Genomic DNA, 21,752 nt, shown 5'->3' with positions numbered 1-21,752 from the left:
CAGCATGCTCCTACAGTGGCCCTATTCTTAGGTAAATTTGTTGTGCATCATACCTTGCTTGAAGGTCATCTATGTCAATATTTTCATGCACAGCATGGTTGGGATTTAGGTTAAAAACCTCACTAAATAATTTAGGAGAAACCCTAAATAGATTTACTCCAGCATGGTTTTTTACCCAGTCGATAATCGGATCATATTTCTTTGCCAAGTCCATCAATAAATCACTACCAAAGAAAACTATGGGGACTATTAATTTACAAATATCAAACTCCAAAACATTGCTCATAGGAGTGTCCAATTTTCACTCTGAAAACCATTTATTAAACAACTCTAGACCCCCCATGGAAACCTGGGCATCTCTTACCCAATTAGCTTTGTCATAAAAACCTTCTGCTACAACTACTCTTGGATGTTTTGGAATGAGTTCCCTCCCCTTTGTTATTTCACGCACTGATAAGGGGAATTGTTCAAGAAATTCATCGTGAATAGAACATTTCAAATAATCTGTTTTCCCAGAGAACTCTTTTCGGGGAGGCATTTTGAATAAACCCTAGAAATTTCACAGTAGCAGATACTTTGAATTTTCTTAGAAAGTCACAGAGTACTTACCTGCCAGAACTTGCACTTCTGCACTACGTGATATCTTCTACAATTTTATTGGAGTGTTAACTAAGAATTTTCATGCCCTAGCTCTAAAATTTTTGTATGCCCTGATGTTCACTCTGTGCTTTGGTGGTTCATTACTGGTGAAATCATGGGCTCTTTTCATGCATTGAAATCACACGCATAAGATCTGAATCATATTTACTCTCAGTAACCGTTACCTCCAATTTGCACCCAAGTTTGAATCCCATCCATAGATTTTTACCATATCAGACAGTTCTAATTTAAGAAACAACAAGCTTTACGACTTTTAAAACAATGCTATGTGTCACAATTTTGCTTCCCTGCATTATTTAAATTCCTTGCATCTTAAAATTTTGGGGAAGCATCGTTTGTTGATCAAGACAAGATCAACAATTAGACTAATCCACTTTCTAATCAAAACTAGTCAACTATACTGACCAATAAGAAATTGCCATATGAGCTCATGCCCTCTGACAACATTCCATGCCAAAAGATCCCATATCTTCTTTTGAGCAAGAAAGTACTTGGCATCATTCAGTCCATGTGTCGTGCTGGTGTATTGTCGCTTTCCTTATCTAACAAGCATTTTCAAATTGCAGGCTTGCGCCGGTCATTGATCTTCGAAAGATCAACAACGATACTGATTTCACCCTGCAGGGAATCTAAGAAAAAGCTTTAGATGTCACCGTAGACATGTGTCAGCAGGGTGCATTCTCACTTTGTTTAAACTTCACTCAAATTCAAAATGTTGGGAAGTGCCTTTCATTGATCAGGACAAGGATCGATGATCAAAAATAACTCTTCATTCTATGCTCGCATCATCCACTTGGGCCAATGACATGACTACTTTTAATTCACATGTTCTAACTATTTTATTTATTTTTGACACCTTTCAAGCACACATCATAAGTACCTCCACCTAAGCACAAGTGGCAGACCACATGGTGTGACTTTTGCATTATTCCATAATTTGGCCCCACTGTGACATGCATTGCAAAGGCACATTCCCACTTTTCTTATCTAACTTGCAGCTTCATAATGCAAGATTGCACTAACCATAGATCTTTGAAAGATCTACAGCTGATAAGACTTCATTTCCATTCAGCAGTCAAACTTCTCCAGTGGCACATCTAGCAGTACACATCAGCAATCATTTATAGTGTGGCACACTGCATCATACAATTAAAACTATCTAACCCCACCTTGCCATACGTCAAAAATTTGCTTTCCCACATTATTTATTTTCTATGCAGCTTTAAATTGCAAGCATGCGCTGGCTTTTGATCTTTGATAGATCAATGGTTATAGAAACTTCGCATCCTTATCACCACGTTGGCCAAAATGACGAATCAAAGTCTCCAATCATCCCAAAATGTCTGACACTTGCCACAAAAGACATCCATCCTTGAGAAAGGTGGGTCCATATTTTCAGACCTTGCCACTTGTCCAATTTCCACTTCCCTGCATTATTTATCTGACGAGCATCTCCTTCTTGCAGGAAAGCGCTAGCCCTTGATTCAAATGAAATCAATGGTTGACGCTTCTTGGTGATAAACCAAAAATCTCTACTGGTGACTCAACCAATGATATTGCGAGAAATCTAGAACATGCACAAAAGTACTGAAAAACCTACTAAAGTTCCTAACAATTTATGGTTCACTGGAATTTAGAAAGCAAAGGCTATGTGTCACCAAGTTGCATGCTCACATTATTTAAATACCTTGCATTGCAAAATTGTGAGCATGTGATATCTGTTGATTTGAACAAGATCAGCAATTATAAAACTTTGTGTTATCAGGGGCATTTTCAAATAAACTGATTAAGCCATTTGCGGGCTAAGCGCGGCCATGTAAGATTAAACAAAATATAATGAACTCATGCTTGTGCAAGCCCTTCCCTTTGTGAAAAATATACCAAAACCATTTTTCTAAGAATATTTTCTGAGGGTTTTTAAAACTAGGGTAAACTAAAGATTTGAAAATACCAGGAACAAAACCCAAATCTGCAACATTTTAAAGACTTAAATGATTTTTCACAAAATTTTCCCTTAACCTCTGCATAGTGAAAAATCAGACCAACAGACTCTTCACTATTGATCTATTGATAGTATCATTGTAGGCATATTCAACTTTCCCAATCAACTAATCCCATTGTTGACCATACTCTTTAGTTAAGCATCATACAAGATTTTTAGGGCTTCTATTAACAACCTTAGTTTGACCATCAATTTTGGGATGGTAGACTGATCCAAAGGACAAGTTAGTGCCTAACTTTTTCCAGAGAGTCTTCCAAAATTAACTCATGAATTTAGTGTCTTTGTTTGACACAATGTTGGTAGGTAACCCATGGATTCTTACTATTTCTTTGAAGAAAGATAGGCTATTTGACTAGCATCATTGGTGGTTTTACATGGTACAAAGTGAACCATCTTGCTAAACTTATCTACAACCACATAAACACCATCCATACCTTGTCTTGTCTTTGGTAACCCAACTACAAAATCCATACTTAAACATTCTCATGGCCTAGTAGGAATAAGTAGTGGTAGATAAAGGCCTACATTTGAAGAAGTTCCATTGGCTTTTTTGAAAAATAACACAACTTTCCACATACCTTTTAACATTAAGATTCATCCTTTTGCCAATAATAGAACATTGAAACAAGTTCTTGGGTCTTAGTAATCCCAAAATGACCACTCAAAGTACCATTATGCTTTTCCTATATCAAACTCTCTCTAATAGAGTCTCTAGGGACACATAACTGATTCCCTTTAAACAAAAGATCATTTTGCAAAGTATATTCAACATAGTTACTGTGAAAATGATTCTTGTATTTAGCATATACCTCGTAAATGTTTGCAAAATCCTCATCATCATCGTATAGATTCTTGAAGTGGTCTATCCCCATACTCTTCAACCAAATTTCTTGGATTGTGAGAGCTCTTATAGACAACGCATCTACCACTTTATTAGAGACACCTTTCTTGTGCTTGATATTGAAAGTATAAGCTTGTAGGTATTCAACCCACTCCATGTTCTTGTGACTCAAATTCTCTTGTCAATTCAAGAAACTAAGTGCTTGATTGTCTGAATACATAATGAATTCCTTTGAGAGAAAATAGTGCCTCTATGTCCTTAGAGCTTGCACCAATGCATACATCTCAAGGTCATATTAAGAGTACTCCTTCTTGGCTTCACTTAACTTTTTTGAATGAAAAGCTGCTGGTTTTCACTCTTGGCTTAGAACAGCCCCAATTGCTACATTTCTAGCATCACACTCAATAGTTAAATGCTTCTAAAATCTTGGTAATACTAAAATAGGTTGAGTATCTATATTCTCCTTTAGTAACTCAAAGATCTTGTTAGCATGCTCATTCCATACAAACTTAATTTTCATTCCCCACTTGATAGTATCTAACATAGGAGCACAAATTGCACTAAACTTCCCTATGAATTTCCTATTGTATTGTGCAAAGCCATGAAAAATTCTTACCTCTATTGTTGTCCTTAAATTAGGCCAATTTATGGTATCCTCTACTTTTGTCTCATTCATTTTTAGTTTTCCATGTGACAAGACAAACCCAAGATACACTAGTTTTGTTTTTATGAACTCACACTTCTCCAAGTTGATCATCAACTTCTCATCATGTAGCTTCTTGAAAATAATGTCAAGATGTTCTAGGTTCTCATTCCCTATCTTGTTATATATTAGTATATAATCTAGATATACAACTACAAACTTGCCTATGTATTGTTTGAGAACTTCATTCATGAGCCTCATGAATGTGGAGGGGGCATTGGATAATTCAAATGCAATGACGAGCCATTCATACAACCCTTCATTGGTCTTGAAGGTTGTTTTCCACTCATCTTTTTCATGTATCCTAATTTGGTGATAGCCACTCTTCAAGTCTATCTTGCTATAGCATTTAGCTTCATTTAGGCAATCCATTAGGTCTTCAATCCTAGGGATAGGGAACCTATATCTTATGGTTATTCAATTAATAGCCCTTGAATCAGTGAAAAGCCTCCAAGTTCCTCCTTTCTTAGGTTCAAGTACAATGGGTACAACACATAGACTAATACTCTTTCTAACTAGGACTTGGTTTAGGAGTTCTTGTATTTGTCTTGCTATTTCCTCATTTTGTTGAGGGGTCATCTTGTAGGATGCTTTGTTAGGTAGGGTAGCTCCTATGATAAGGTCTATCCTATGGCTTATGGCTCTTTTAGGGGGTAAGGATAATGGTTGTCCATCACTTACAATACCTTAGTAAGTCTACAACATACCTTGAATCTCTTTAGGTAACTCTGCCTTCTTAGTCTCCTTGCCTTCATCTCCCTCTCTTGGTCTCAACACCAATGCAAAGCCTACACATTCACTTTCTTCCCTAGTTTGTAGGACCTCCTTTTTATTCACCATGAGTATATTAGGACCTATTATCTTTACTTTAGCATCTTCCTATAATGACTAAATTTTAAAAGTCACATTGTCTTTCTTAAAAGTATAGGAGTTCTTTCCTCCATCATGGATAGCTTGGTGATCAAATTTCCATGGTCTACCTAGGAGCAAGCAACATGCATCCATAGGTAACACATCACACAAAAATTTATCCTTGTACCTTCCAACTGAGAACTCCACCCATGCTTGTTCATTTACTAACACATGTTGTCCTTTATTAAGCCATGCGAACTTATAAGGATTGGTGTGAGGTATTGTTGTCAATTTTAGCTTGTTGACTATTTCCTCTAACACAATATTGTCAGTAGACCCTGAGTCAATAATGAATCTACACACTCTTCCCATCATCTTGCACTTTATTCTAAAAAAGGGCCTTCTTTGGCTTGGTTCTTATTTCACTAGCTCCTTAATCAAAGTTCTCCTCATCATGAGGTTCTCCCCTTGTTATGAATTTAGTGGTACCTCAGCATCCTTCTTTTTTGTATTAGACTCATCTTGGACTAGGTTAGTTCTTTTGTCCCTTCCTTCTAATGAAACACCTTTCTTTGGGCATCTATAGGTAGGGTGTCCCATTTGATTGCAATGGTAGCACTTGGCAAAGTAATTGCCCCTTCCTCCTTGTCCACCACTCCTTTCTCTAGAATTAGAGTTTCTTTCTATACCAACTCTACTTGAGCTTCCTTCTTTTTGTTAACTACATTTTATCTCACCTTGAGCCCATAAATCCAAACTCTTTCAACCATAGCCACCTCTTTTCCCTCTACTATCCCTACTCTTAGCTTTACCTTTAGAGTTTTGTTGTTTCCTCTTGCTTTTATCTTCTATCTTCAAGGCCATTTGATAGCATTGGAAAATAGTTTTGAAGTTTTCTAGGCTCATATCTTCTTGAATAGACCACTTAAGTCCATTCAAGTACCTTGCAAGCTTTATTCTTTCCTCTTCAATCACTTTAGATCTCAAACATAGTTTTTGAAACTCTTCGGTGTATGCTTGGACATCTAAATCTTTTTGTCTAAGATTTTGTCTCCTCCTATGAAGCTGAATTTCATAGTCATTAGGAAGGCAGGTCTACTTCATTTTGGTTACCATGTCCTTCCATGTAACTAGAGGATCTTTTCCATCCTTTTCTCTTTTAGTTTGTGCAAACTTCCACCAAGTAGAGTTGAACCTCTTAATCTATGCTTGGATACCCTAACATTTTGTGCCTCAAAGATACCATCACATTCAAAATGGTTCTCAATTTTGTCAATCCAATCCACAACTGAATCTGGATCCATTTGTCCACTAAATATGTAATAACCCAACCAATTATAACTTTGTGAAACACCTAATCTTTCTCAAATTCAATTGTTTGAAATTTTGTCAAATACTTTGCAAGTAAGAGATATATTGCATATGTAAATTCTAATTGATTTCTAAATGCCAAACTTTAATAAATATGCTTCCATAAGACACCCCAAAGAACTGACAATGAAGATGCAATTGTTTTTGAAAAAAACTAATTACAAATAGGAAAATATGCATCTACATCAATAAGACATTAGGGCCACAAATTCTAATATAAATAACATTACAATAGATTTTTTTCAAACCTTCTAATGCCCTAAATATCTACTCTCAAACAATGCAAAATGTAGTAGATAAGACCTAGAATTTCTCCAAAAACATGAATTTTCCTGTAGCAAAATTGTAGAAAATTCTAAATTATTTCTTACTTCACAAAATTGGCCCTAGGCCACAAATTTGGCATGATGAAAAGACTAATTTTTCTTCTCTGACAGTCACAACCCTTTGGAAGATATTTCACCACATCAATTATGCAAATCAATGGGATTGTTCATTCCCAATGATCAATATAACAATTGCAAAAACCCTTGGCTCCCAAGATATCCAGAAGAGTAGACGACAACACATTTGATGCTCAACAATGAGGTTTCCCTCCCGATTTATTCTTTTCCTTCACCCTTCTAGAAGAAAATAAATATTATTTAATTTCACTTTCTAGAAACTTCCCCCTTTCCAAGGCAATAATTAGTTGTACTTTTTAGAAAATGTACTCTCTAGAAGCTTTCCCTTTTCCAATACAATAATTAGTTGTGCTATAAAAAATTAAATTAATTAAATATAAAGTCACATTTTAATTTTAATTTATTTAATGAATTTATAAGAAATTAATTTAATCAATTTCTCCTTATTTCTCCACTTATTCTTCGGAGAACGTAAAGGATAAGAACTCCACTAATATGATAAAAAGATGGGGACATTGCAATAAACCCCTCATGAAATTGCTTGTCCCCAAGCAATCTCAACTTTGGATGCTACAAAAATTCTTCATTCTCCCAAGTGTCATCCTCTACTAGTAGTACGCCTCCTCAAATTCCTCTCCCTAAACTCAATGATAGCCTTTGGTACTAAAAGCAATCTCCCCTCATTTTCCAAGGGTGGAAGCACTGTACAAGGAACAATCTGGTGTCCTAATGTCTTTTTGAGACAATAAAAATGAAAAATATTATGGACTCTACTATCTACCAATAAATCCAACTCATAAGCCACTTCTCCAACTCTATTGATCACCCTAAAAGGCCTATAATAATGTGGCTTAAGTTTTTCGGCACCACTCTTTTTGAGAGTAGATTGATGGTAAGGCTACATCATCAAATATACCATATCACCTACCTCAAAAGTCTGCTTAGTCCTCTTCTTATCAACATACTAATTTTGTTGATTTTGTGCCCTAGTTATATTATTCTTGAGAGCCTTCATAATGTCCTGACTCTCCTATAATAAGTCTCCAACACTGGGCACTCTACTATCCAATAGCAACAAATCCATGAAACTAGGTGCCTCATATCCATATAATGCCATGAATGGTGACATCTGGATAGACATGTGATAACTGGAATTATAACAATATTTACATAGATATATCCACTTAACCAAGGCCTTATGTTTCCCTGCTATGTAATTCTTGAGGTAAACCTTCACCCATTTGTTCACTATCTCTGTCTGACCATCTATTTTTGGGTGGTAGCTAGTACTCAGAGTGGGTTCTATCCTGCACAATATAAATAATTCCTACCAGAAGTGACTCATAAACCTATTATCCTTGTCACTAACAATTCTTTGAGGTAAACCATGAAACCTAAATACCTCTCTAAAGAATAAATCTACCACCTGCATATCAGTGTATGTAGTGTTGATTGGGAAGAAGTGGGAAAACTTTGTAAAATGATTTTAAAATATATATATACAGTCTCTTCCCTAGGCTCTCAATAGTCCTATGATGAAGTCCATGGATTAAAAATCCCACTTCCTATCAAGAATCAAAAATGGCTTAAGTAAGCTGACTAGGTAAGGGTGCTCTTGTTTATTTTGCTAGCAAGTAGGACACTCTCTAACATATTGCAACACCTCATCTTTGAGCCCTTTCCAAGAAAAACACTCACAAATTTTTTGGTAGGTTTTGTAAAAACCTGGATGTCCTACCATAGGTGATTCATTATAAACTCTCAACACCATCTTCTTCACCTTTGACCTTGGAACCAAGTAAATGCATTCTTTGTAAATGATGATCTCATTCGCAAGGGTGAAATCACTATTATGGACAAATCCAAATATGAATCTCAATGCCAATGTATCCTTTACATACTCTATAAGGATCAAATGTCTCCAATCTTTTGATATATTTTTCATCAAGCTCAAGTGGGGTCTTTATGACAAGGCATCTGCTACTACATTCTATGTCCCCTTGAAATAGGTAATATAAAAATCATATTCCTATAATTTTTTTACCCATTTCTGTTGCATGTCATTAAGATCTCACTACCCCAAGAAATGTTTCAAGCAATTGTGGTTAGTTTTTAAGCTAAATTCACTACCCACTAAATACTACCTAAATTTGGCCAAAGCATGCATTATGGCCAAAATTTTCTTATCATAAATGCTAAAGCTCCTCTTAGGCCCCCTGAGCTTCCTACTTTCATAAGCAATTAGGTGGTTGTCCTACATAACCACCACTCCAACACCTTCGCTAGATGCATCATAGTGCAATTCAAAAGGTTTGCTAAAATTTGGTAATGCTAGCACTAGAAAAGAAGCCATCAACTCCTTGAATTTATCAAAATACTCCTATGCCTCAAGAGTCCATATAAAATCCCCCTTTCTCATCAAGTTCATCAAGAGTACTACATACGACCTAGAATATCTACTAAAAAGCCTCCTGTAGAACCCACACAACCCCAAAAATCCTCTCAACTATGTTAGGTTCATTGGGGTAGGCCACTATATAATAGCACAAATCTTTTCAAGATCCATGCATACTCCCTGAGCATTGATAATCTGACCCACATATAATAACTCTTATAATCTCAAATCACATTTGGACTCCTTTACATACAAGGACTCCCTACTCAGAATGCTTAGCATAGTGTCTAAGTGCCGCACATGCTCATCCCATGTTCTACTATATACCAGGATATCATCAAAGAAGACTAACACAAATTCCCTCAACTAATGTTGAAAACTCCTATTCATTATGGACTAAAAAGTAGTTGGAGCATTAGTTGGCCTAAATGGCATATATACAAACTCGAAATAGCCACAATGACATCTAAAAGTCATCTTCTCTATATCTATCTCTTTGACTCAGATCTTATGATAGCCTAATCTCAAATAAATTTTTGAGAAGAAACATGCTCCATGTAGCTCATTTAATAACTCATTAATTCGTGGGATGGGTTACCTATTTTTGATAGTCTTCTTGTTCAGGACCCTGTAATCTATGCACATCCTAAGAGTTCCATCCTTATTCTTCACCAAAACCATAGAAGAAGTAAAAGGTGACTTACTTGGTCTAATGTGCCCCATAGAAAGTAGTTCCTTGATGGTTTTCTTGATCTCATCCTTCAATCTCTTTGGATGCATATAGGTTGTGATTGTGATGGGTTTAACACCTTCCTCTAACTCAATAATATGCTCAATACCTTTATCTAGAGGTCTACCTAGTGGTATTTCATTGAAAACCTTGTACTGCTTGATTCTCAATTCCTATATGTTTGGGTGATATTCTTATTTTTGCTAAACCTGTGATGGCATTAAAGTGCAATGAGCTGCCCACTCAACCTGGTCATGTCTCACAAGCTCTTCATGCATCTACAAGATATCATCATAAACACATTGTCATGAATGGCCTTAAGTATATGGTTCTTCCCCTCTGACTGAAACTTCATCTCCATATCTCTCAAATTGAGAGTGAACTCCCCTATTTCAAGTAACCAAGTCATACCTAAGACCAAATTTGTATCACCCATGTTAACAACATAATAATCTTCTTTGAAATCAGAACTGTTGATCTTTAGGGGCAGATCTATAATCTTCTAGTCACATTTGAGGAAGTAGCCATCAACTACCCTCACTCTGAGACACTCAAATTATTTTGTCTATATCCCATGCCTCTCAATCAATCTGGAATAAATAAAATTGTGAGTAGCACCTATATCAATCAAAGTAATTACTCACTGACCACCCAATACCCTTCTCATCCTGAATGATCCCTCTTGTTGTACACTAGTGAGATGAGCCTTCTTAAGTCTACCCTAAGTCTTATCATCACCTATATCATCTGTGCCTTCCTTTTATTCAATCGATTCCTCATTTTCAGAATTAGAATCATCATAATATGTCCACATAACCTTGTTTGCTTTCCCTTTTGGCCTCAAAGGATAGTCATAGTTCATGACATTGGGTCCTTTGCAAAAAAACAAATCTTTTTCTTCCTTAATTCATTCAATGTCTCTTTATCCAAAGGAGCAAATGATTTATCTTTATTTTTAGCCTTTTTTTCATTCCTCTCATGTTTCTTGAAGAATGGTTTGTCTTTGCTAGATGATGCTCCCTTTGACTAAAATTTATTTACTCAGGCTAATTGTTCCATACTTCTAGCCTTCTTGATTGCTTCTTGCAAATTGAATGGATCAAAGGCTTTTACCCAACCCTTTAGGGGTTTAGATAATCCCTCCATGAACAAAACAACCAATCCCGTATCTAATATATCTGGCACCATAACAGATAGCCTCTAAAAATCACTAATGAAATACTCCAATCTGCCTTTTTGTCTCAACTATGCCAACTCCCTAAAGTAGACTTCTAGATCCTTCTTATTAAACCTCTCTACCAACCTATTCATGAAGTCCTGATATGAAGTCACTTGGTTATGTTGAAGGGTAACCATCCCATGGTATAATAAGCCATGTACAACTCCCTCTAAATGTAGTGTGGCATATTTTATTGCCTCCACTTCTGTCATAGGTCTTAGTGCTAAGAAGGTTTCAAGCTTGTGAATCCAAGCTTGCACTATCTTTCTGCTACTCTAATCAAATGTAGTCAAGGAAAGCTTCCCTATAGCCCTCTTTAATTCATTATTCTCACCACAAGGTCTCCTATTCTATCTGACTATATGGTAGTGTTCTCTTCTTTGTTTCACAAACCTCTCAAAAGCCATTCTCTCCCATACCTATGGTGTTAGTAATTCCCATTCATCATTAGCAGCTATAAGGATATCTACAAATATCCCATACTTAGCTTCCTCTACTAGCTCCTGTACTGGTTCCTCTCTAACAAAGGTAGGAAATTTAGGCCTGTCTGTTATTTTGGAATGAGTTCTATGAGATCTAGGTGATCCCACTGCGCTCTTAGTATCCCCTTGTTCCTAATTCCATCTGTCTTATGGGTTCATGCACTCAACCATGGTGGTGACTACTTGCAAAGTCTGAGCCATCTGATCTTGTCCTATAACTATTGCTCTAAAAAATTCACTTATTTCCTAATCCTCATTCCTATTGTCTCTTGGTGGGATATGCTCTTGCCTATCACCCATGGTGTCTAGCTACCTATCAAAATCTTTTTTTCCCATCAAACAAAGCTTTCTTGTGAGTGGGAAATCTATGAGAGCCAACCCTAGGTGGATGTATGTGATTGCTAAACCCTTAGGATGGCAGGATTTAGCTCTGATACCAATGTAATAACCCCAACTAGTTATAACTTTGTGAAACACCAAATCTTTCTCAAATTTTCAATTGTTTGACATTGTCAAACACTTTGCAAGCAAGAGATATGATGTAATTGTTTTTTAATAACACTTATTACAAATAGGAAAATATGCATCTACATCAATAAGACATTAGGGCCACAAATTCTTACATAAATCAGATTACAATAGATTTTTTTCAAACCCTACTAATGCCCTAAATATCTACTCTCAAACAATGCAAAATGTAGTAGATAAAACTTGGAATTCCTCTAAAACTATGAATTTTCCTATAGCAAAACTATAGCAAATTCCAGCTATTCCTTACCCCACAAAGCTAGCCCTAGGCCAAAAATTTGGCATGATGAAAAAGGCTAATTTCTCTTCTCCAACAGTTACAACCCTTTGGAAGATATTTCACCACCTCAGTTATGCAAATCAATGGGAGAGTTTCTTCCCAACAATCAATATAACAACTGCAAAAACCCTTGGCTCCCAAGCTATCCAAAAGAGTAGACAATGACACATTCAATGCTCAACAATGAGGTTTCCCTCCCTATTTATTATTTTCCTTCACCCTTCTAGAAGGAAATAAAATATTATTTAATTGCACTTTCTAGAAGCTTCCCCCTTTCCAAGGAAATAATTAGTTGTACTCCTAGAAAATGCACTCTTTAGAAGCTTCCCCTTTTCCAATACAATAATTAGTTGCGCTTCTAGAAAATTAAAATAATTAAATATAAAGTCACCTTTTAATTTTAATTTATTTAATGAATTTATAAGAAAAAAATTAATTAGTCTCTCCTTATTCATCCACTTAGCCTTTGGAGAATGTAAAGGCTAAGAACTCTGCTGATATGCTAAAAAGATGGGGACATTACAAAATAGTGACACTCCTTCTAAAGCTTTTCTACTCAATGCATTTAATGCCTTTAAGAATGGATCTTCAAGAAGAAAAGAATCAAGTTTTGGTGCTTCCTCCTCCAACTATAATTCCTTCTCATTTTCCTCTTTTTCTTCCTTTAGGTCAATCTTCTCTTTGACCCTATCAACTTTTTCTTGGACTTCACCCAAGAGTTACTCCACTTGAGCTAGTCTTTCCCTTAGCAACTTGTTATCTTCTTCTTGTTCCTCAACCTTCTTGGCTAACTCAATGTTAGTCACCATGGTTGTTTCATCCACTATTCCACTTGGTTTATTTTCTCCCATTGATTTAGTAGGACACAAAATCCACCACAAGCCTGATCAATTCAAGCTCTAATACCAATATGGTGTATGTGTTCCAAGGCTCGCTTGCACTACTACTTAAGAGACCTAGCTTGTCTCTTCTAGGACCCTACTCTCCTCTAGGTCCTAATTGTCTTAGGTGATTAACTAATTCCAATTCCAACTCTTCTCAAATATTTCTTAACACTTGTGCTTAACCTTGAAAGACTAACACCTTTAGATAGTACAATCCTTCACCCTCACTTTTAAAACATCTATGTGCATCTTGCTCACAAACTCCATTCTTCATTTTAGGGGTATCTGTCAACATGATAACATTCCATTTTCTTACTCTTTTATCCATTTAGAGAGATCTTTAGGTCATTTCCCTATTGATTTCAATATTTGGTCTTTAGGAGGCCTATTTAGGCCTAGTTCCAATTAGCCCTTGAAATGACTAATTTCACTTTCTTGCCAAAAATTTCCAAACAACTTGGAAAAAAATCCAAAAATAAAATACTTTTTTGGATTCTTTAAAGGATTCTTTAGGTTTTAGGGTCTGACAACATTTGTACACTGGCTTCTTATGTACTAGGGTAAATAGGTCTAATAGACCTAGTTTTTAGGAATGACTATATTCTTATGGAAAACTTGTTCAAAACTTGGTCAAATGGATTGGTATAGGCTCAATCCTCTAAATACATTAGGATATGATTAATCCCACCTAGAAGTATACCTTTTCCATACATTACCCTTCTACCTTGCAAGAAATCTTCTCTTTCTTTATCTTAAACCTATAACCTGGCTCTGTCTACTTGCCTAAGGCTTAATAGTAAAAATAGCTCGCCATACTTCCATGAATCCTAATAATAAACATATATGCAATGGATCCCCTAGAATTTCCATCTACCCTTAGGTGTTTCCCATTTCATGGGGTAGTCATAACTATACAGATTGGTTAGCACATAACCAGTAAGGTCATTAAGACAAAAACAATTTATTCAACACTCTGTAACTACTCAAATCAACTTTCTTATCAAATGATAAACTCACTAAAATAATAAAATAATACTATCCAATTATTATATTGAATCTTTAATCCATTTTAAGGAACTTTCAGTGCTAAAACTCAAGAAATTGTTGTAACACTATTGCAAAGCTATATTTCACGCTCAAAAACTATTACAATAATCACTCCTTACTTTTAGATTTCTATCTTGGGTAGTATTTAATGCCATCTCCATAATTATAGGGTCTTTTGGTTGATCTCCCACTCCCTATCCATAATGGAATCCAAGGTAACTCAGTTGCATGCAAAATTTGCAATAATTTCAAATGTTGTCATGACAACTTCTTGACAACATTTGGCATCTTCCTTAATTTTCATCATCCTATTTATTAGTATTACTAACCTCCAAAATTTTGAGGATCCAAGTCCATTTATGACCCTATTGAATCTTTTCAACATCATAATGTGTTTAGAACACATGTAAGACTCTACCCTCACATTAAGCTTCTAACACTAAGAAAATTAAACAACAACTAACATTGGCTATTTGTGTGACCTTAGTCCTATTGGCTAACTCTCTTATCCTACATAACAGATGACCTTCTAAGGTCTAAAAAGAAAATTCTTCTCTTCTTGACTTGGTTGGAGTAAAAAACAAGCCAAAATACTAGACATGGAGAGGTTAGCTTAGGTGTGCTCCTGCACCACTTAAATAAATGTTTTGACACTTGGATGAAGACATGGTTGAGATTTTGGAATTGAGAAAGTAGAATGATCTACTCTAAGAGTATGTAAAGGAGTTATTCATTCCATTAGACCTTGACCATCTTGTGGTTACCTAACAATTGCTCTCAAAAAATGAGTTCCAACCCCAACACCCACAAGCTCAATTTTGGAAGCATGTCAGAGATGATGCCACAATTTTGAGGATAAAGAAGTGAAAATAATTGAAGGAAATATGAACCTATTTTATAGTATTGAAAACAATATTGACATATTGGATATAGTAGTAGAACATATTTGGATTAATGGACTAGGTGACCACTTGGACCAATGATTTGGAAGCATTAAGGACCATCAAGGGTCAAATATATTAGATGTTACTAGATATATATTCGATAGAAGAGTTAGATAAGATATATGTGTGGATTGAGAAGATATCAACTAGAAAAAAGGTTATGATTGGACTCTACAAGGATATTCAAGAAATGGAAGCCAAGGCTTTTGAATAGTTTTTGGAGGTAGATAAGTATTACAGTTCTGCCTATTTGGAAATTTTTTGGAGATGACTTGAGATCTCAACTAGCCTTAGTTGAAACATTCATGTAATAATTCTATTCATTTTTTGAAAAAACATCTTCTAAAGATTATGTTAGACATGTATTTAGGATTGAGGAGACACTTAAGGATTTAGATTCCAAGCTAGAAGATTTTACAGAAATTAGGTAGAAAATCAAGGATTATCGCTGAGAAGTACACACTAAGTATGACTCTTTAGACCTTCCAAGTACTAAGGAAATCATCATTGTAATTCAAAATTTTAAAGTGGTACATCCATATATCATTTTGTTGGAAGGGTCACAAAACTAAGATGCTGGAAATTGATATTTTGACACTTAGAAAACTTTTGTCAATTTTGGTCCTACCACCTCGAGGTGCATTAGTAAAAAGGTATACCAAACATAGAGGTGTGCCAAACACTAAAGTGATCCAACATTTTTGATTAATTGTGGTTGTGCTGCTAGTTAGTTTCCAATTACTATTTTTTAGCATTCCATGCACCAAAAGCATGTTTTGATGACACATTAACTCCTAGAAATACCTAGAGAAGGTCAAGCTTGTATTGTTTGAAGATCCAGTGACTCCCACATCATCTCATGGCATATCTCTTCTTATATTCTTCTTATTTTATTATTTTAGTCATGTAAAGGCTCATGCACCCATTAATTGATATAAACAAGGGTAGAGACCTACTTAGCACCATTTAGAGAATTAGTTTTAATTTAATTAGTTTTTAGCATAGTGTTTACATTAGAAGAGCTCCCACTCCTAACACAAAATAAGGAGATTGTTTCTTATAAATACATGGATGTAATATGTACTCTAGGCTGATATTTTGATACAATAATAAATGCTATTGGTGCTCTCATTCTGAGTGTAGTAAATATTTCCAGAGTGTGTTATTGTTTATGGATTTACATTCATGAATAATAATAGAGCCAATGGTTTTATTGGGCTATGGAAATTGTACAATCTTTTATTTTTGGTGTTAACCTTATGCTAACAAATTTTGTTATTGTGGCAAATTCAAGAAAGGATCACTATTGTTCTTGCATAGCATTTTGTCTTGTGTTCGTGCGCTTTCTGTGGCTGCACGATTTGATGAATTATGAAACATCTTTTAGTTTTCATTAAATTTCCCATTGATGATTACATTAGTAGAGCTGAGGAAGCACTACTCCTAGTTTCATTGATTTCCTACCAATTCCTTTTGATAATTTAATTCACAGATCATGTGTTGGTTCTTTGGCTTATGTCTACTAGGAATTTCCCTTTTAGTAATTTTCTTTAATCTCTCATTACTTTAACTTTGTTAATTTGTTTTTCAAATGTGTGGTTAAAATAGGAATTCATAGTGTTGGAGTGGTTCAAAATCACATTAATCATAAAATAGAAAAGTATAACAATATGTTAGTTTTTTTGTTATCTTTGTTCAAAGTTATGTGAAATTGACAAATACTAGCAAAGGCCTCCTCACATTGAAAAATAGCTATCCAAAACCTTGGAGTTGGTCATTAATCATCTTTTCAAGATAGATATTCATGATAATTTAGCATCATGCCAAATGACCGTTCGATAGTCTCTAATAGGTCTTTTTGTCATAACATGCTCAGCAATCTTCTCAATGCTCAAGATGTTGCTTTGCTTATGTTAATTCTCCTTTTGCAATAGTGTTGTACTTCTCAAGTTCTATATACTATAACTTCGTACTCTCAAGTTCAGATGTCACCTCACTAAGTTTTGATTTCATGTCTACATTCTCAGATCTCAAATATGATTGACTTTTCTTTTCATCTTCCATTATACTCATCTTTAGATTTGTAATTTCAAGCTCATGTTTTAGAATTTCATTCTCCTTCTTAAGCCTTGAAACTACTTCACAATCCTTGATATGATTATATGGCTCTTTATTTTTTGATCAAGAGGTTCTAATATTCTCTTTCAAATTTTGAACAAAATCTTTAAGTTTGATCCTTAGTTTTTTCCTTTCTTCTATAATTGTATCAAGTTCCTCAAGGGTTTCCTTAAGATTCTTCTGCAATTATTCCATATTTATAGTGTTGTTACTCATGTTTCTAAGCCTCCTCCAAGTAACTATTCTCTAATACCAATTGCTAGAAATAAGGAATTCTAGTGGGGGGAGGAGGGGTTGGTGGTGGTGAATCAGTGTTCTATAAATGTTTTCTTAACTATGGATATTATTAACAATATTTAAACTCACATAGATGATCAAAATAAGTAAACATAAGCATAACACAATACAACTCATAACACTATTATTTTTTATCTATGGAAACCCTGAGCAAGGGAAAAGTGATCCACTAATCAAAGGTATCTTGTGAGAGATATTGACCCTTTTAGGAGTCTATTACATATGTATAGTGTATGTGTCCTTGTTAGATGATTAAACCTTGTTAGAAGGATCAAACCATTTAGGAGTTATTATTACAATACAAAAGAGTGCTAAATGAGCCCACTGCTTAAACACTCATAAACAATTGTATAGTGCAATCATTAGAGATAGATACAAAAAACTTATACAGTGATGATATCTTCAATATCTTATCTGACTTTGTAGTTTCTTCTTCAAAACTATTCATACATTAGTTATGTTCTTTACTAGCTTCAATTTTGCATATATACCAATCACATAAAGTGTGAGGGAAAATATTATATAAATATAATGCAATGCCACAAAAATTGGTGCCATACTTCCCTTAACAAAATGTTCAGCCTTTATACCAAAACTTCTTAGTCATGTTGTACTTTCTGTTTGATACTTTGCTAAATATTTTAAATATTCTTTTGCTACATGTGAATTAATATCTAGGATGTCATCCCAACATTTTTAAGTAATTAATTTTGGTAAACTAAAATAATTCTTTAACCAAAATGCCATTATTCTCCCTTTAACTTTGTTTTGTCCTGGCAACCCTTAGTAAGTCTGTAATAACTCATACTGTACTTGAAAAACTCTTTAGCACAATTACCCACATGCTATATATAATTCTTTTTAACCTTCTTGTTAGTGCACATAACCTCAAGTGTCTCCTGTGAAGTGCACCAAATCAAAATGTTTAGTTGTTAACTGTTTTCCTTCATTATACTTAGAAAATTTTCTAGATTTATGTCTTTAAACATATTCTTATATTTTTCCATCTAAAAATAGAGTATATGTTGCTATAAATGAAAAATCTAATACATTACCTTAGCTAAATTTCCAACACTTATGTAGCTGAAATTGTGTCCCATCAGGCATGCCAAAAACTATTAACACAAAAGTTTTCACCTATGCTCAACATATTATCCTTGGGTGGCCTTGTGTAACATTGAGACAATCTCCAACTATGAGACTTATTCTTTGAGGTTGAATCTCCAAAGAAGGTTAGCTTTTGTACAATCATAGTGAACCTAACTAAAAATTTGTGAGAAAATGGAAAAGGATTGCATGGTATTTAAATGTTGAAAGGGAAAATGTGATGCACCAAATTGAAACTTGGTTACTCTCTTTTCCTATGATTGTAATACATCTCAATAAAAAAAACCTCAAAACATACGCAGCTCTTAACTCTATTCTTATTTCCTAAAAGCTCATATGTAGATAAGAACTAATGATATGCTACAAGGAGGATGTATTCAATTATATAGCATTAATAATAAAGGTAGATGTAACATACAAACTTAAGAAAATAAGAAAGAAACATTTAGCACAAGGCAAAGAATATGCACAGACAACTGAATGTGGGAAATGGTAAAGTTGATTTTTTTTTGGAAAGATAAAAGGAAATTACACTTGTAGAGCATAATATTTTTGTAATGAACCAAAGAAGAACCTCAATTTCATAACTCTAATTACAATAGTCAAGAAATATTGTATAAAATAAGATCTTGTGCACACATTTAATCATGAAGTGATAGTAAACAACACAAAAATGAACTCACTCTACAGAAGGAAGAGACAACCTAAGTAGAATATAAAAAAATATTTTATAAGAATATTTAATCCATCAAATGCTACAAAATATGCCAATAAATTCCCCAAAATCAAGAAATCATGCCCATACACTCTAAAAAATTAGAAACATTGGATGGAAAAGTGTTAGTGTCTTGTATAGAAGCCAAAAAAATGTAGTTCGACAATAAATATTGGGTCATGTCTCAACTACCAGAAAAAATTAACATGCCCTATGCATATATCAAAGAAGAAACAAAATGATACTTGATAGGAGTTATCAACTAAAATTTTCCATCAAGATGGGAAAAAATACTTCTAGTGATAATCCAAATTACACAGATGGTGAATAGACACAATGTTTTTGACCACCTAAGAAGAAATAATAGTGTACTTCCTATGTTGACAACAAATAAAACATGTTATCCCATGAAAGGTGTCTTTGATTTGTTATCTATAATGGGCTAAAGGGTGACAAATAATGTCAACAAAGATCTATTTTTGAGGTTGGTTTATTCTATGCTGAACTTCCTCCCATGAGACAAAGAAACCTTAATTGGAGAAAGGTATGGATCCCCAAACATATCTCTAAAATTAATTATATTTTATGTGTTTCTAAATATGATAATATCCTAACTATTGATTAATCAATATAATATGATTCCAATTTGTTAAAATATTTGAGCTCTCTTATCAATATAGTGAAAGTATTGATCACATTTTCTTCCATTGGTCCTTTTCCCAAGAGGTGTGATATTTAATTAGGCCCTTAATCTTGGTGGACTTGGTCTTTCCTTCCTATGTGTTTAATTTAATAGACTCATTGATATTATGTACTTATAACCATATTGTTTTCAAGGAGTTATGGAAGAAAAATCTCGTAATGATAGTTTGAATCCTTTGGAAATGATGAAACAATTAAATATTTAGAGACTAATCTATAAGCAACTTGGTGATTTTTATGATCACCAAACACCCAATACAAGAAAATATAAATACTATATTCATTGGATATTCTAAGTATGTTCCCAACTTCTAAGTATCAGCATAAAATATACCAAGGTTATTCAACACAATTTGAATATGATAAACTAGATAAAGCAAAATCTTGCAAAGGACAAAATTTGGAAGCCTCCTATGGTAGGACATGTGAAATGTAATTTTGATGGGTGCTCCAACGAGAATCCAAGGATTCTGTGTGAATTTTTCTTTTAAGGGACTACAAAGGCTACTTGATTGAATTCACTTGACAACAAGTTTAGGTAGAAATTGCAACAATATGGCTGAGGCAATGACTACTTGGAAGGACAAAATTTGCTAAATCTCTAGAAGTTAATAAAATAGAAGTGTGAGGAAACTCTACATTAATAATAAGTATTCCACAAGGAGCAATTCAATAAGTGTGGAAAATAAGGGCCTTCAAATTCAAAGTTGGAGCCATTGCAATAATACAAATTTCCTACCATATATTCAAAATATTATATCAAATAAAATTATTTTATGTTAATTTTACTAAGTGTTAAATTTTGTATAAGTTGATGTGGAGAAAAAGGCTTGGAAAATATATGAGGTTACAGTTTTTAAGTCGCATGTTAACAATGGTAAGGATGTGACATCATTAAAGATAAATCCATGGTACTCGTCACTTATTTGAAAATGCTAATGTCTTTACCATTGAGCGAAAAATCATTAAGGTATACAATCCATGTAAAATCATTAAGGCATACAATCCATGGAATATCATTAAGGCATACAATTATTTGTTTGTTACTTTCTAGCTTAGATGTACCTCCCAATCAGTGTTGATTCACTTCTCAAGGCTGAAAGTGTATTGTTTCATTTTGATTTGCGGTAGAGTTAATCATATGGCATAACTAAGATTTTCAATTTCATTTTGTGAGAAATTTGATCAACCAAAAGGAATTATATGTTCTCTACTAGTTGTACATCACTATTTGTAATTGATATCAACCAAGGGTTTCATGATTACAATACCACTGTGTGCTGTGAGTGCCCAAATTTATGAGCTACAACATAATATTCACTATTTGGATTTAATAAAAATATATAATCTATTCATTGTCTCATATTGGTTTGGTACGATTTATTGTGATACCTTTTTTGGGATAAATATGGAATTCAAAGTAGTTTGAGATTAATGCCAAAATTATTGTTCACACTTTCCTAGACATACA

The sequence above is a fragment of the Cupressus sempervirens genome, chromosome 8, assembly GCF_028749045.1.
Source record: "Cupressus sempervirens isolate cs-2001-9-10 chromosome 8, ASM2874904v1, whole genome shotgun sequence".
NCBI lineage: Eukaryota > Viridiplantae > Streptophyta > Pinopsida > Cupressales > Cupressaceae > Cupressus > Cupressus sempervirens.
The sequence above is the reverse complement of the archived record's forward strand: the minus strand, read 5'-3'. Positions refer to the sequence as shown.